Raw genomic sequence first — 15,457 nt, forward strand, 5'->3', positions numbered from 1 at the left:
ATGTCTTCTCCATCCACGCCCACACTCTCCTGTTTGCTTCCTGTCAGCCTACCCTACAGGGCACGAATGTCTTTTCTTATTAAAGCTTAGGCTAATGAAATATACACTACTTCAGTCGTTTCTCGGAGAGGGGGAAAGATTTGTGAAAAGAGAAGAAAAATACACCACAGGAAATGGAGCAGCTTCAAAGATGGAAGGAAGAGAAGATGGCGTATCTTAGAGAATAGAGCAGAGGCAGCAGCCAGCCACGAAAGGCCGTGTGCTGAGTGGGCTCTGGGCACCCCCTTCCTGCTGGGTGGGTCAGGAAGCTCACTGCGGCTTAAAGGAGATGCAGTGTGAAGGGATCTGGCTCTCTAGAAAGATCTGTCCACCCGTGCTGTGTAGATGAGCAAAGGAAGAGAGCCTTTAAGTAAAAGGTGTTTCTAGAATTGACATCCAGGAGAGGAGAGGTTCGGGTGATGCCATGCAGTGACACAGAAGAGGGGACACCTAGCTTCGTAGACAAGTGCCATGTTCCATCTTGGACAACCCACACTAGCCTCTCGAGGGCTGAGGTTACAGGGATGCGCCACAGTGCTTGGCTCCGGCTGCAGTCTTGTCTGCTGGGCTTTGGCATTCAGATCGTGATAGCAACTGTAGTGATGTGGCTGGAGGCTTAGCCAGAGGACCACCAGTGTATGGCATCTGTGGGTGTAGGGAACCCACACAAGGATGCTGAATGTACCAGAAGAACAAAAAGAAAGCCAGGGACAGAAATTCTTATGTGCAGAATGGAGAAGAGGAGCCAGAGATGGACAGGTCTCTGTGTGAGCACCCTTGTGTCCACTGGGAGATCTCAATGCAAGAGGTGACGCCCAGCTGTGAAGAGGCAGCATGGGAAATGTGCTCAGCTTCAGTGTCAGTGCTCAGAGCAGCCTTCCTTGGCCTCTCTGTTCATCTATCTATCTGTCCACTCATGGGGGTGTAGGGGGAGCAGGTTATTTAATTGTTTTTACAAGTTCACACATGCGCTCACTGCATGCTGACCCGGCTCAACTCCCACCTTCCCCACCATCCCCAATCACAAATCTTGGTTAAGCATTCACATTTCTTCGCTCTGTTTTGTGAGCCAGCAAGATTAACCAGGGGCCATCTATGTGACCGTGGGTTTGGCACCTTCCGTTGGATCCTGGTAAACTCAGCACAGGGTACACAACTAAACACTGCCAGTTTTCTCCTCTCCCAGAGCCTATCCAGGAGCTCGGATGTAAAGAGTGAAGGTTGTTACTTTGTGTATGGGTGTTTTGCCTGTGGATATGCCCGTGCATTAAACACGTGCCTAGTGCCTTTAGGGGCCAGAAGAAGAAGAAATCGGATGCCCTGGAGCTGGAGTTACAGACATTTGCAAGCTATCCTGTGGGTACTGGGAATTGAACCCAGGTCTCTAGGAAGAACAACTGGTGCTCTTAACCACTGAACCAACTCTTTAACCCCAGCATTTGTGGCTTTTGAGACAAGGTATCTCTGTGTAGCCTAAGTTCTTCTTAAACTTGTGGTGGTGCTCATGTGCTGGTCTCCCAAACGCCTAAGACAGGCATGTACCACCTATTTAAAACCGATCTCTCCCCAGTCCCTGTCCACTGATTCATCAGGCAGCGGACTGTCTGACTTGTTCACCTTTTTTATCCCCTAGACCATGTTTAGCATAGAATAGGCACAAGATAAGTGTTTGAATAGAAATAGAACTATCTGCTGGGCGGTGGTGGTGCATGCCTTTAATTCCAGCACTTGGGAGGCAGAGGCAGGCAGATTTCTGAGTTCAAGGACAGCCAGGGCTATACAGAGAAACCCTGTTTCAAAAAAAAAAAAAAAAGAAAGAAAGAAAGAAATGGAACTAACTATTACAATAACTTGTATATAAGAGTGATTTTTATATTTTTTTGATGGGTTTAAATTTTAACTTTACCTCTAGGACATTGGAAACTGTGCTATCTAGTTTTATGTCATCTTGGCACAGGCTAGACTAATTTGGGAAGAGGAAAACTTAATTGAGAAAATGCCCCCACCAGATTGATGTGATGCATTTTCTTGATTAATGACTGGGGGTGGTGATGGGGTGCAGCTCACTGTAGTCCTGGGAGCTGTAAGAAAGCAGGCTGGGCAAGCCAGTAAGCAGCACTTCTCCATGGCCTCTACTCAGAGCCTGGTCCAGGTTTCTGCCTGTTTGAGTTCCTGCCCTGACTTCCCCGATTGTGGATTGTGATAGCAAACTGTAAAGTAAAATAAGTCCTTTCTTCCCTGAGTCGCCTTTAGCCACAGTGTTTTCTCCCAGCACTGGAACCCTGACTAAGACAAGAGCCTTAGTCTGCTGTACAGAATGGAAGTAATGCTGGCTTTTCAGGCAGGCGTAGAACCCCTAACACGGTGTCCAGCCTCCATTCCACATTCTCTGTGTCTGCCAGTTTGTTCACCCTCTCATAGCTATTTATGTGTTGGCCAGAGCTGCCACAGAGTGCCTACAGTAGCCTGCTAGTGTGTCCTGCAGGTCTTCCATTACTAAAAGCAGAAATAAGGACTGCTAGCATTCCTGTCCATTCCTCGTCGTTGCAGCTTTGCAGCTTTTAAATTTTGGAAGACAGCCAGAAAATTGCCCACTTTGCAGCCATTATGTTGATAACACTTTTTAATGCCCTAGATGATTTCTAAGGTTTTTTTTTTTTTTACTCTGGAATTCTATGGTTCTGAGTAGAAGTTGATGATTTGGTGGGATACTGTCACAGTTTCCAGCCTCATCTTTCCTTCTCTTGACTTCTCCAGTTGATGACAGCTCTTGGCTCCTCTTCACATTTACAGAGATGCCGGAAATCAACCTCAACATAATACGTTATCAGTGATTTTCAGTATATTCAACTAAAAGGGTAAATGAGGTATATGGAGTCCATTGCTCTGGAGAGTACCAGTCAGTGAGTTATAATGTTTTTAGATTTCCATGCAGGTACATTGTGATGCGTGGTATCCGAGATTATGGAGCAGTGTGTGCCCCTGTACTCCAGCTACTCAGTTCTCAGTACTCCAGCAACTCAGTACTCAGTACTCCAGCTACTCAGTACTCAGTATTCCAGCTACTCAGTTCTGAGTACTCCAGCTACTCAGGAGGCTAAGTCTAAATTTTGTGAGCCCAGGAGTTCAAGGCAGCCTCAGCAACACAGTGAGACCCTATTTCTAAAATAAAGAAATAGGGGCTGGAAAGAGCTGATTTTCTAGAGGACCCAGGTTCAGTTCCCAGCTCCCACTGGTGACTCACACGCATCTGTAACTCCAACCTCAGAGGTTCTGACACACTTTCTGCCTCCATAGGTGTGCACATGATGCACAGACATACATGCAGACAAAATACCCATATATTTAAATAAAAATTTTTAAATAAGTACAGTGGAAAGTGATGTAGTTTCCATAGTTACAGGATCACTATGGCCACTTCCTCTTTACTGGGCATCATATAAAATTATTGATTCAAAATTGCTGTCATCATTGCTTAACCTCCTCTTCTACCTTAAGTACAGAAATTGAAATTGGTTTAATGGCTTTCCTGTGCTGTTAACATTGGCAGAGAGGGTTGAGACTATAGTCAGCGGTGGAGCCCTTGACTAGTACGTATGAGACATTGAGCTGAATTCCCGGTATCACCATGGCAGTCGGGGTGGGGGAGCAAAGAGCCATTCTTGAAGTGTCCTGCTGATATGGTAGAATTACCTTAACCTGAAGAGAGGTGGCTATGATATCTGTGGTCCCATTCACCTTCTGACTCTCATACTCAAAATACTGGTTATAGTGAATTAGCTACTGTAGGGCAGGTGAGACGAGTCAGTCAGGAAAGGGCCAGCTCTATGGACCTAAGTGTGATGTATCCCCCTCACCCCACTCCCCACCCCCGCTCCAAACCAAGTAAAGAAGTCAGGCATGGTGAGCACATGCGTGTAACTAGGAAGAGGGGCCAGGCAGACCAAGTTTATTGGCAAGCTCCAGGCCAGTAAGAGACCTTGCCTCAAAAAGCAAGGTAAATGGCACCTCCTAAATAAAGTCACCCAAGGTTGTCCTGTGGCCTCCATACGCACATGCACACATGTATACCTGCACACACACACACACACACACACACACACACACGAAAAGTGAATATATTCATTTAACACCTGTTATTGCCCAAGGCAGTATCTGCGTGTTACTGGGACACCAGCTCTGCCTCTGGTGTCCTCACTAGTAGACAGCCCTGCATGGACTCATTTCCCACACAGGAAATAAAATGGCTTCTAACACCTTACCTCCAAAGTCAAAGCACTGAGGCTGCATATTAGCCAACTGTTATTGTATGAGAAATTACCCTAATTAATCTGAAGTCAGTGACTTGGCGAATACATCAGCTAGAAAATTAATGAGCTATGGTGAGTTCACTGTGCTGGAAGATCAGAATCGATTGTTCTCCCTGCCTAAAACAGCACATATATCACAGAATCTCCAAGGGACAGACAGGGATCCAGAGGCAGTGTACCTGAGGCTTGACTGAGCCCCAGGCTCCTCTTGCAAGCTCGCTCACACAGCTGTAAGCAGAAGGCCCTCTCTGTGGACCTCTGTAGATCCTCAGGATGTGGCAATGGCCTCTCACAGAGCTCAGACTGACCCTGGTCCATTGCAGGAGAGGACTACCCAAGCTTGTGAGTATTAGAAGCAGAATGCTGGAGGCCATCTTTATATCTTCTACCGCCTTCCCAGGGTACAAGGTTGGCCTTAGGAAGGCTGAGCCAAGACCAGACAGTTCCAGCAGCATGTTGCTCCCAGCACTGCTGTCCTGTGCACTTGGCCCCACCCCTGCTCTTCCCAGTAGTTTCTCTTCCTTCCTGTGATTTTTTTCTCTTACGTGCTCAGAATCACCTCAGTCCTCCCCCACGGCTCACTCACTTTGAATGTAGTGAGTAGAGAGGTGAGTTCCTTCTCTCCTGGAGGACAGATGCTGCTCTGTAGGAGTTAACCACCATCATCACTCCCCTCTGCATTGTGAAAAGCCCAACGGTGCGTGCGTATGGTCCAGACTGCCCGTGTGCTTATGCGTCAGGCTGGCCCCTTCCTTATTCAAGAACAAGGTCTCCCTCCACAGCTTTGCCTCCATTTAGAATACTGCCTCTAAATCTCAGTATTGAGTCTCCCCACTGCTGCTAGGAATAGAGACGTGTAGAGACCAAGCAAGCCCCTGTTGTACTACACACCATAGTTTGTGACCGCCATTTACAACACATGCTTTGGGCATTGAAAACAAATGTCGTTTCACAATTGTCTTAGTTAGGGTTTTACTGCTGTGAACAGGCACTATGACCAAGGCAAGTCTTATAAGGACAATATGTAACTGGGCCTGGCTTACAGGTTCAGAGGTTCAGTCCATTATCATCAAGGCAGGAACATGGCAGCATCCAGGCAGGCATGGTGCAGGAGGAGCCGAGAGTTCTACATCTTCTTCTGAAGGCTGCTAACAGAACACTGGCTTCCAGGCAGACAGGATGAGGGTATTAAAGTCCATGCCCACAGTGACACACCCACTACAACAAGGCCACACCTACTCCAACAAAGCCATACCTGCAAATAGTGCCACTTCCTGGGCCAAGCATATATCACAACAATCAAAGCAATAGTATGCAGAAATTTCCATACTTGTAATTTTTTTTAAATTTGTTATTTATATGAGTACACTGCAGCTGTTTTCAGACACACCAGAAGAGGGCATCAGATCCCATTACAGATGGTTGTGAGCCACCATGTGGTTGCTGGGGATTGAACTCAGGACCTCTGAAAGAGCAGTCAGTGCTCCTAACTGCTGAGCCATCTCTCCCATACTTGTAATTTGTTTTGTCAATTTGAGGAATATATTAAGATTACTTTACAATTGTAGGGTGTTTTTTTTTTTTTTCTGTAGTATTTTGTAGCCAGTTTGGGAAACTCCTACCTTGCCACATTGATAATGCATTTAAAACCCAATTAAAATCCTTTTAATTTAATATATACGCCACAAGATTAATCCTCCATGTTTGAGGAATTATACTCTGATAATGTATGGACTATGATACAAAAAGTTACAAAAATGTGACCAAAAAAAAAATAACAACAACAACAATATAGTATATCATTTAGTGACAACCCTCCCGAATGTCTGAATTATTTTTATGGTATAGTGAATGTCAGGTTTTAAGTTAGAAGTTAGCTATTTGGTTCCCCTCTTGTATAATTTCTAGTTAGTCGTCTAAAAGGAGGCCCTTAGGCATCTGGGATACCAACCCAAACAGTTGGAAGCAAATGCCCACCAGGAATTCCTGTTGGCATGCACCGACATCAGTTTTGTCACAGTGTACCTAAAATTGAGGCTAGATTTTAAATTTGAATCTGGAGTAGTAATACTGCGGCTTTTCTTGTCAGCTACTGATCTCATCCTCTGCTTATTTCAAAGATCACATGAGTGGCTTCTATCCTTCTCTTCTCTACCAAGAAAGGTAGCAAAATCTCTCCAAGATTATCTTCAAGTTTGTCTGAGAGAATCTTGTGGCGTATATATAGATCTGATGCGCCTGTGTAGCTCACTTCTAATAAATAGCTTTACAGCCTTGACAGTTAGGATACCTGAGGGAGCCGTCTCTTTGATTTTCCTCCTCCTCTGTGTAACCACAGGTGTGACGTGAGAGTGGTTTTACATTCAGTTTAAGCCAGAGAAATAATAAACTATGGAAGTGCTTGATGAGGTGAATATGTGCATCCATTTATCTGAATATGCAGTCATTAACTGGCCAAAGCTAACCAGATTTTACATATGCACTGTCAGCTGGGCCCGGGAGCCCGCTCAGCCTAATAAACCTAAGTTCAGTCAGAAATAATGGGAAATAGCCTTCAAGTCCTTGCTACACCACCCAAAAGGCTCCCCTTCCAGCCCTGGCTTGTGGTCCTCAGGCCCGTCTGTTACTGGAGACGGGGCCACAGCTAAAAGCAGAGTACAAGTTAAATGGCTACTGCTAAGCTGTAATAAGTGTCTACTCAACCCTGGGTGCCAATAGCTTTAAACACTTGAACCACCTGTCTCCATGTGCCATCATTAGCTGGTAAATACATGGCAGAAACCAAACAGCTTGTCCTCCCGTTGCCACGGTGACTTGATTTTAGTGTATTTAAACTTCGGGTCCTGGTGGAATGTGCTCATTAGCATCCTTTCTGCCTCCAAACTAAAAACCAGTGCCAGTCTCCTCAGGTAACACAGGCCACTGAGGTGACAAGGCCCATTACTGCCTTCCAGCTGTGTGACAGCCAGAGCAGAAAGGCAGGCGTTAGGACTGTAGTGAAGCCAGGAATGACTGACTATGGTCTCCATCCTGGGTGTCTCCGCCAGCTCTACAGATCAGATCCCTGGAGAGCACCAGGAGATCATGGGCATGGCTTCAGGAGTCACCACTGGTAGTTCATATTGACATAGCAGCAGTCTATTAAGACTCCAAGAAGACACTGAAAGATCTTAGGATCAGAGGAAGTGTATTCCATACATGAGGGCATTCTAGAACCAGCAAAAGAAAAATCTTTGAGGGGAAAAAAAAAATACAGAATTACCCGACGTCCCTTTAGTAAAGGCTTGGAATTAACAGAATACGAAGCAGATATAGTCTTTCACGTTGTCAGAGTCACACACTGAGAAATTCGCATGAAGCAGAAAGGACTTCCCTACAGTTGCAGTCAGGAGTACGCCTCCAGCTCCATCTGCCCTGTCTCAGCTTCACCTCTTCCACGTGGTCCCCTTCAGCTGCCTTGTCTCCCCATAGCCACCGTTGCTCTCAAACACTGCATCCATGCCTTGAGGCGCTGTGTAACTTATCCTCTGAGTCCTCCTGATTCACCTGGTACCATCAGTCTTCCACCTAAAGGCCTTCTGCTGTTGGTTTTCTAGCCTGCCCTCCCCCTCCCTCTGACCGTCCTTCCTCTTCTCTCTTTACCTTATTCCTCTGTCAGCCAAACTCCAACTCCACTTCCTCATAGAGGCCAGTCCTGCTCCACCACTCTCCCACCCCAAGAAGGGTCACATGTTTGTTTCACATTTCCAAAGTATGATGTCCATGTCCCTCACGTCACGCTGCTGTAGAACCATGTAACTGTTTGTTAAAAGCCTGTCTACAAACACGTAGGAACCTTTGCGAGAGTCTTATCCTCGCCATTGTTGCCCAGGTGCCTGGCACAGCAGACATGAACATATGCTCTGAGAAGAGTGTTAATAAGCAGCATCTCATCAGGTGTAGACCAGAGCCTGGTGCAAGATGGACACACCCACAGGTGCAGGGCGGACACACCCACAGCTGGGCTCCCTTTCTAGCATCTTCTTGGTTCTCTCTTAGCTGTCAACAAGGATTTGTCTACAGGCACGGCCTGTGAAAACCCTGCCTCCCCTTGCCTTTATTACAATGACCGATCAGACTTTCTCCACATTGGGAAGAGAGACAGCTGGCTCCTTCTGGCAATTGTGCTACAGCAATAAAAGCCACAGCTCCAGGGTAACTCCCTGCTGTGTCTTCTGTGCCAACCCAAGAATCACATGGGGAAGAAACTGACAGAAAACCAGGACTCATAGAATCAGAACCTGGTCTCTCTTTCCCCAGCTTACAGCCCTTCCCCATCTCGGCGCCACCTTCATCTCCTGGGGTTCAGAATTTCTTTTTCGCTGAAGCCAGCTTGTTTAATGTTTTTAATCATGATTACTCAAAAAGAAGCTTTTTAAAAGCAACTAGAAAAGCTAAAAATAATCACCTCAAAGCAGAGAAGGTTTGTGGGAAGCAGCCCCTATGATCACAAACCTCTGTGGACATTACACACACTTCAAAGACTTTCAAGTGCCCAACAGACAAAGATACTAGAATCTTCATGAGCTGGTGACTTCTCACATGACCTGTTGTGTTTATAAAAAGATAGGGAGAGAAGGAATATGTTTGGTGGGTGTGTAGTCAGATGTGCGGGGAGGGGGTGCTTCGGTGGGCCCATGCTGAGGCATCCCTTCCCCATGAGGGACCAGCCGTATGATGGTATAGTACAGAATAGAGTTTATTCCGGGCATAGGGAAGGGAATTGAGAGGGTAGCAGAGGCAGAGAGAGAAATAAAGTAGAGGCGGGCCCTCTAGATGCTGTGTCTTTCACCTGCTGTTGGCTGTGTCTTCTCCCTTCGCAGACTTCATAGCTTCAGCACATGTCTCCGAGGTGCACACTCCTGACTTTCCTTGTGTTATCCAGTCTGTTCTCCAGCCAGCTCAGTCTCAGTGCTAGCTTCTGTGTACTGGGATTTCCTTTCTAACTGTCCATTCCTGTCCTAAAACGTTGGCACTTTCCAACAGAACACTGACTTTACTGAAAAATATTAACTTTTTTCCATAACACTAGTGAAAATGAGCTCACAGTCTATCTAATGGCTTTCTGTATGGCCACAATTAAGATAAGATTAACCTAGTGTGGTTACACACTGCCATCAATCCCAGCACTTGGGAGGCAGAGGCAGGCAGATCTCTGTGAATCTGAGGCCAGCCTGGTCTACACAGTGAGTTCTAGGACATCCAGGCCACATAGTGAGAACCTCTTGTGGGCTAGAGGGGAGAATGGTAGGATTAAGCCAACGAATCAGGGCTGTGAGTATAACTTAGTGGAAGAGCATGTAACTGTGCACAGGGTCCTGGGTACCATTGTTACTGCCACCAAAACAAGAGACAAAGATCAAGCCAATTAAAGAAGGGGTCAGGTGGGGGGTGGGGGAGTTGGAGCAATGGCTCATGGGTAAGATTGCTTATTGCTGTTGTCTCAGAGATCAATGCCCATCACCTTTGTTGGGCAGCTCAAAACCACCTGTACCTCCAGCTACAAGGAGATCCGTCTCCTCTGGCCTTTGTGGGCACTGCACTCACGTGTACAAACCCACACATGGACACATACACATAATCAAAAATAAACGGGCCTGTAAAAATGGGGGAGGGGCATCATCCATTCAAAACCAGAGAAGGAATTATGTTACAAGTTTAACCAGTGGGTTCCAAGTAAGGTACAGCTTTAGGGTAGGAAGACATTTCAGACTACACAAATTAATATTTAGCTCCCCTCGCATGTGTAAAATCAGACAGCCTGGACCAGTCAACTGTTGAAGTGTAGCAGAGCTCTGCCTCTCCCAGCTGCCCTTTTGTGGAGCCCAGGGAGCTAGCATGGCACATTCCTTGAATACCACCATTTCTGTCTCCTCAACTGATCTTGCTCGAGTCTTCGTTCTGTGAAATTGTCCCTGTAGAAAGCTTCAGCCCGGCCGTTTTCTGTAACGTGGCCGCCTCCTGGGTACAGACCAGCAGCTCGACTTAGCTCCCTGAGAAGAGGTCCCTTTACCTGTTAGGAGCACAGACTTGTACCCTGTCACAGCCTCTGCTACCGCTTGGTAAATCTTTGCAATTTTCGTTGTGGCTGTAATGAAGCCAGTGATGTACATCCGTGTAAACAAATCTAGAACCCCCCACACACACACCAAGAAGGTGTAAGCTGTGTCTTAGTAAGTGTGGAGGCCCTAGCTGTTCTGCCTCTGTCAGAGAGTACCATGAAGCACAGATGAGCGAGTAAATAGGGAGAATTTATCATCATTGCCCCGAAACCCATTAATTTGGGCCCCACTTGGAGTTAATGCAGGGCTTACGGTTCCCCCTTACAGCCCCAGTTTCCGTACCAAAGCCTAGTTGTTAGAAAATGAGTTTCCAATTCAGCCTTTAATCCCAAGCATAGCTCATGCTGTCTCCTGTGCGCAAGGAATCCCTGTGGGCATGGGAAAGAGGCGACTGCTACCTTCCTTTCTCAATCAGCTTCTCTGTGTTGCCTTTTATAATTCACCCTTTGGTAATTTCACATGTGCTTATAAGGTGTTTGCATCATAGTCACCCACACCTTCTTCATCCTTCATCCCCCCTCCCGTCCCCCAGTCCCTCTGGACCACTTCTTCCCAGCACACCTCTCTTACGGTCCTGCCTTTTATTTCTTTAGACTCACTGAACTTCACCAGGGTAGCCCATGTGAGCATACGTATGGGTAATTTACTGAAGCACAGGCAACTTACCAGGGACCGCTGACAAAAAGTGACTCACCCTGCACCAGCAGCTGGCCAGCATCAGCTACCGAAGCTCCTCAGCCAAGGGCAGGGCCGCATGAGTCCCTTCTCCATTATATGTTACCTTCATAGAAGGTGATGTAGTTCTCTGTAGCTGAAGGGAGGCTAGAGAGATGGCTCAGTGGTTAAAAATGCAGGCTGTTCTTCTAGAGGACCCACATCAGGTGGCCCACACCACCTGCAACTCTGGCTCCAGGGGACCAGGTGCCCTCTTCTGACCTCTGTGGGCACATATAAACTCACATACACATCATATGTTCACACAGATATACATAAGCAAAAATAAGGATAAGATCATGTTTTTAAATGTATCTCAAGGTAACAGAAGCAAGTCTGATCGCAGACCTGTTGCTAATACTGGTGTGCATAGCTAATGTCCACTGAGCTCTTTGTGTGTGCCCCTGGTTACTACCATGATTCAGCAAAAATCAAAGCACAAACATTGGATGGATGCACCATCAACTTATCACAGAGAAAGAAAGAAAATGCTGTTGAGCTTGCCACGACAGAAGTACTTTCACCATGTCAGTATCTTTCGCCATCAGTGAAGATCAAGCTTACAATACTCCTCTAGCCTTAGACTTCTGGTACATGGAGTTCTTATGCAGTCAAAAAGGGAAATGCAAGTAAATGAACTAAAACTGGTCTGAACTGCACCTCTGGCTGTTTTGTTCTGAATTGGCCCATCAGCCTCCCCACATCTGTTGTCCTTTGAGCTGTCCCAGCATTGGTGATACAGCAGTTTAAAAAGAAAATTCCACAGTTATCTGGGATTTCCTCCTAAGCTATTGGCACCCATTCTGCAAACTCTGACTTGTTTCTGCAGGCAGAGACAGCAAGGGTACAGTTGCTCTCTGGTCAGTAACAATCTTAGGCAGTCTGCTGATTTCAGAGACACCAAGTGTGCGACTGGGCAATGGCCCCACAGTTAAGAAAGGGCCTTATCTTTCCAGCTCCCAAGTCAGGCAGCCCACAACCACCTGGATTAGCTCTGAGGGAGCTGATGCCCTCTGCTGGGCTGTGGAAGCCCTCACTTTACCAACAGTGGTGGTGGTGATGGTGGTGGTGGTGGTGATGGTGGTGGTGGTGGTGATGGTGGTGGTGGTGCTATGTATTTGGCAGCATTAACCTGGGAGAGTAGGGCCTAAAAATAAGGTGAACTAAGGACCCGTGCAAAAGCCAACTTTATTCAGAGCATCTAACAATTTTTACTCTGAGTGTTAAGAATCATGTGAATGAAGTGTACAGTCACAAGGACAAACCTCTTGTGTTTTTCCACAGAGGCACGGAATAACACCACTTAGGAGGAACATGAAAACACGTGCCAAAAACAGTTACCTGTTTCAAAGAAACCAAGGTCACAAAACTCTTGTCTTCTTGGAGTTTTCTAAAATGCACTCAGAATTCTCATTCAACTCCGTTCTTAGATTGTATCCCAATGGTAGCCCAGCAGTTAAATGTGTGTCCTGCAGAGGACCTGAGTTCAGGTCCCAGCACCCATATCAGGTGACTTACAACCTATAACTCCAGCTCCAGCACACACTCAAGCACAAATCTCAAAAGAATAATAATTCTTAAAATGTAAAAGACTATCCCAAGGGGCTGTAGGCCTGGCTCAGTGATACATTGCTTGCCTCATGAGCCATAAGGCCCTGAGTTCAGTTCCCAGCAACATAAAAACAAGGATTCAGACCATCCTGGGCTATCTAGTGAGATCCAATCTCAAAAGTTAATTAAATAAATTAATTAAAAGTAAATTAAAATCTGAGAAAAGATCAATGAAGATAATTTTACATGTATTACCTAACTTAACTTTGGCAGTAATTTCAAAAGGAAGATACTGTCATTTTACCCACGTTATAAATAAAGTCACCAAGACTTGAAAGGGTTAAACAGTTTGCCTAGAGGTGCACAGTTGGTATTTGTCCAAGGGAGAAAGAGAGAGAGAGAGAGAGAGAGAGAGAGAGAGAGAGAGAGAGAGAGAGTCCCTCTGACTGCCAAGACACTTTTCTTGCTGCCATGTTATATTGGATTCCCTTCTATAACACACCAGCAATACCTTTGAAGTGGATGCAGGAGGGGTAGCCTGGTCCTTCCACACAGCCAGAAGAGAATATAGGGCTGCATAGAAGTGTTTTCCAGGGGGTACCAGTTTCAGAGACTAAATGAAAGGACTCCCAGGAATCTGGATCCTGGGACTCAGATTTCTAAGAAAGAGGCCAGGGCTTTTCTGTGTTTGATCTGGCTGTTCTCACTGCCCTATGGGGCACAGCGCTATGCTAGCGGTTTACCATCTCTCCTTGCATGGATTTTATAAAACTTGATGACATGGTTTTCTAATAGCAAGTGGCAGAAAGCACAGAACTTTGCTGATGGATTCTTTTGGGTTCTCACTTTAATGAATAAGTGTACCTGCCAGTCTTGCCCAATTTATCACTCCAGCCTGCTTCCAGATCTCAGTACAAATTGTTTTGGCTTGCATGGAACTGCCATCCCGCCCACGAGCTCCCGGGAGCTTGTCGCTGCACTTGGCTGTGTGCATTGTTTCTTCCGGGCTTGTTGTATGTGAAGTGACCCTGCAAGAGCAAGCTGTCCTTTCTAGCCAGCAGAACCCTTATCTAGGCAGCTCCTGGAAGCTTTAGGGGCTACTTCAAGATCCCCCCCCAACCCTTAGGAGTGAATACCATCTCCCCTTAGGCCTACTGCATTCTCTACTGAAAAGTGTGTCTCAGTTGCCCATTTGGTAATAAATTGGTAGGTAAATTGTGTAAATGAGCCAGAGACTCATTCAACCAAAATTATTTAATAAGCACATGCTGTGTGACCCAGCACTGTGTGTACCGAGCAAATAATATAAACCACAGACTTTTCCTTCAAGAAGTACATGATTCAGGGCTGGGAGATGGCTTAGTATGTAAAGTGCTTGCTACGAAAGCACATGGACCAGAGCCTGTCCCTGGAGCCCACACACAGCCAGCCACAGCATCTGACACAACCCCAGCACTCCTAAAGCGGGGTGGAAAGTGAGTCTAGGTGGTGAGTCAGTCAGCTAGCCCCGGGGCCAGCCAGCCTGGCATATGCAGCAGAGCACAAGAGATCTTGTGGAAAACAAGACAGGACCACCACCCAAGGCTGTCCTCTGCCCCCGCATGCTCACACATGCGCACACACGCACACGAACACACACACACGCACACACACACACACACACACACACACACGCGCACGCATGCGTGCACACACACACATGCACACACACACGCGCGCACACACACACACACAAACATAAAAGAATTTTTAAAGCAGTACATAATGAGAGATTCAGGCACCAAGAACAAATAAAGCCTATCACAGTGTGAGGTGTATCTTCTGTTATATCAGACAGCATGTCCAATATCTTGACATTGACACAACATTATTTTGGGGTTTTTCCCTGGGAGTGTTAGGCTGCTGATCATTCGGATGTATGCAGGTCAGAACATAGCCTCTCTCCTCTCTGCCACCTACTGACGCCCATGTGACATAGCAGCTACACCTGCAACACCTCTAGGTGCAGTTGTGACACAACATTGTTATCTACAGAATTTAGGCCCAGGAACCACACAAGCAAGTTATGAAAAAAATTACAGAGCTACCTCCTGCCCTCGGTAAGCTGACAGTCTTGTGTTGGGTTGCATTCCTAGCAGGGTTGCACTCCTAGCTATCCCCGGTCACTGGCAGCCTTAGGCTACAGCTCAGACACGCCCGGTAGGCCTTACCTGCTGTAAGAGCGAAGATGAGTCTGGAAAGCTGACAGAGTCTGGGGTCATTCGTACAGCCATAGGGTTCACAGAAGGACGGGGTTTATACAAGTAGATGAAGCAGGGGGCGACCCGAGACAGGAAAAATGACAAGAAGAAAAATTACCCAAATCCTTAGCATACAACAAGCCTTCCTCCAGAGTCTCAAGTTATTCCGAGTCCTGTCACAACTGATGAACGCCTCCTTTGGAACAGAGTCTGAGGGCGAGTGGGTTCTCCTTGGTGGCAGCTGGTGGCTTTCACATTTCTATCTCATTGTTCTGAGACATCAGCAGGCATGTGGGCAGCACAGCTGGGGACGCTGCTGTCTGTGTCAGTGAGGTGAACTAGCCCACATCACGCTGGAGCCCACGGAGACTGTGTGCACTTCTGTCGGAGGGCTTTGCACTGTGACTTACACAGATTCTCTCCCCTTAGCGGGAAGCAATCTTTGCATCCTTCCCCAAGGTTGCTTCTTAAAGTTATTTGTCTTTAGGGGCCTGGGGGTGGG

At 46.7% G+C, this 15,457-nt stretch overlaps 1 protein-coding gene and 1 pseudogene across 3 annotated transcripts in view; one reads left to right on the forward strand and one right to left on the reverse strand.

Annotated features, from left to right (window-relative positions):
- Micu1 (mitochondrial calcium uptake 1) overlaps positions 1-15,457 on the forward strand; it is a 154,835-nt gene that overhangs the window by 99,345 nt on the left and 40,033 nt on the right. The gene's annotated exons all lie outside the window — the stretch shown is intronic.
- On the reverse strand, positions 14,606-14,724 carry LOC115064733 (annotated as a pseudogene).

The sequence above is a fragment of the Mus pahari genome, chromosome 9 (assembly GCF_900095145.1).
Source record: "Mus pahari chromosome 9, PAHARI_EIJ_v1.1, whole genome shotgun sequence".
In the NCBI taxonomy this organism is placed as follows: domain Eukaryota; kingdom Metazoa; phylum Chordata; class Mammalia; order Rodentia; family Muridae; genus Mus; species Mus pahari.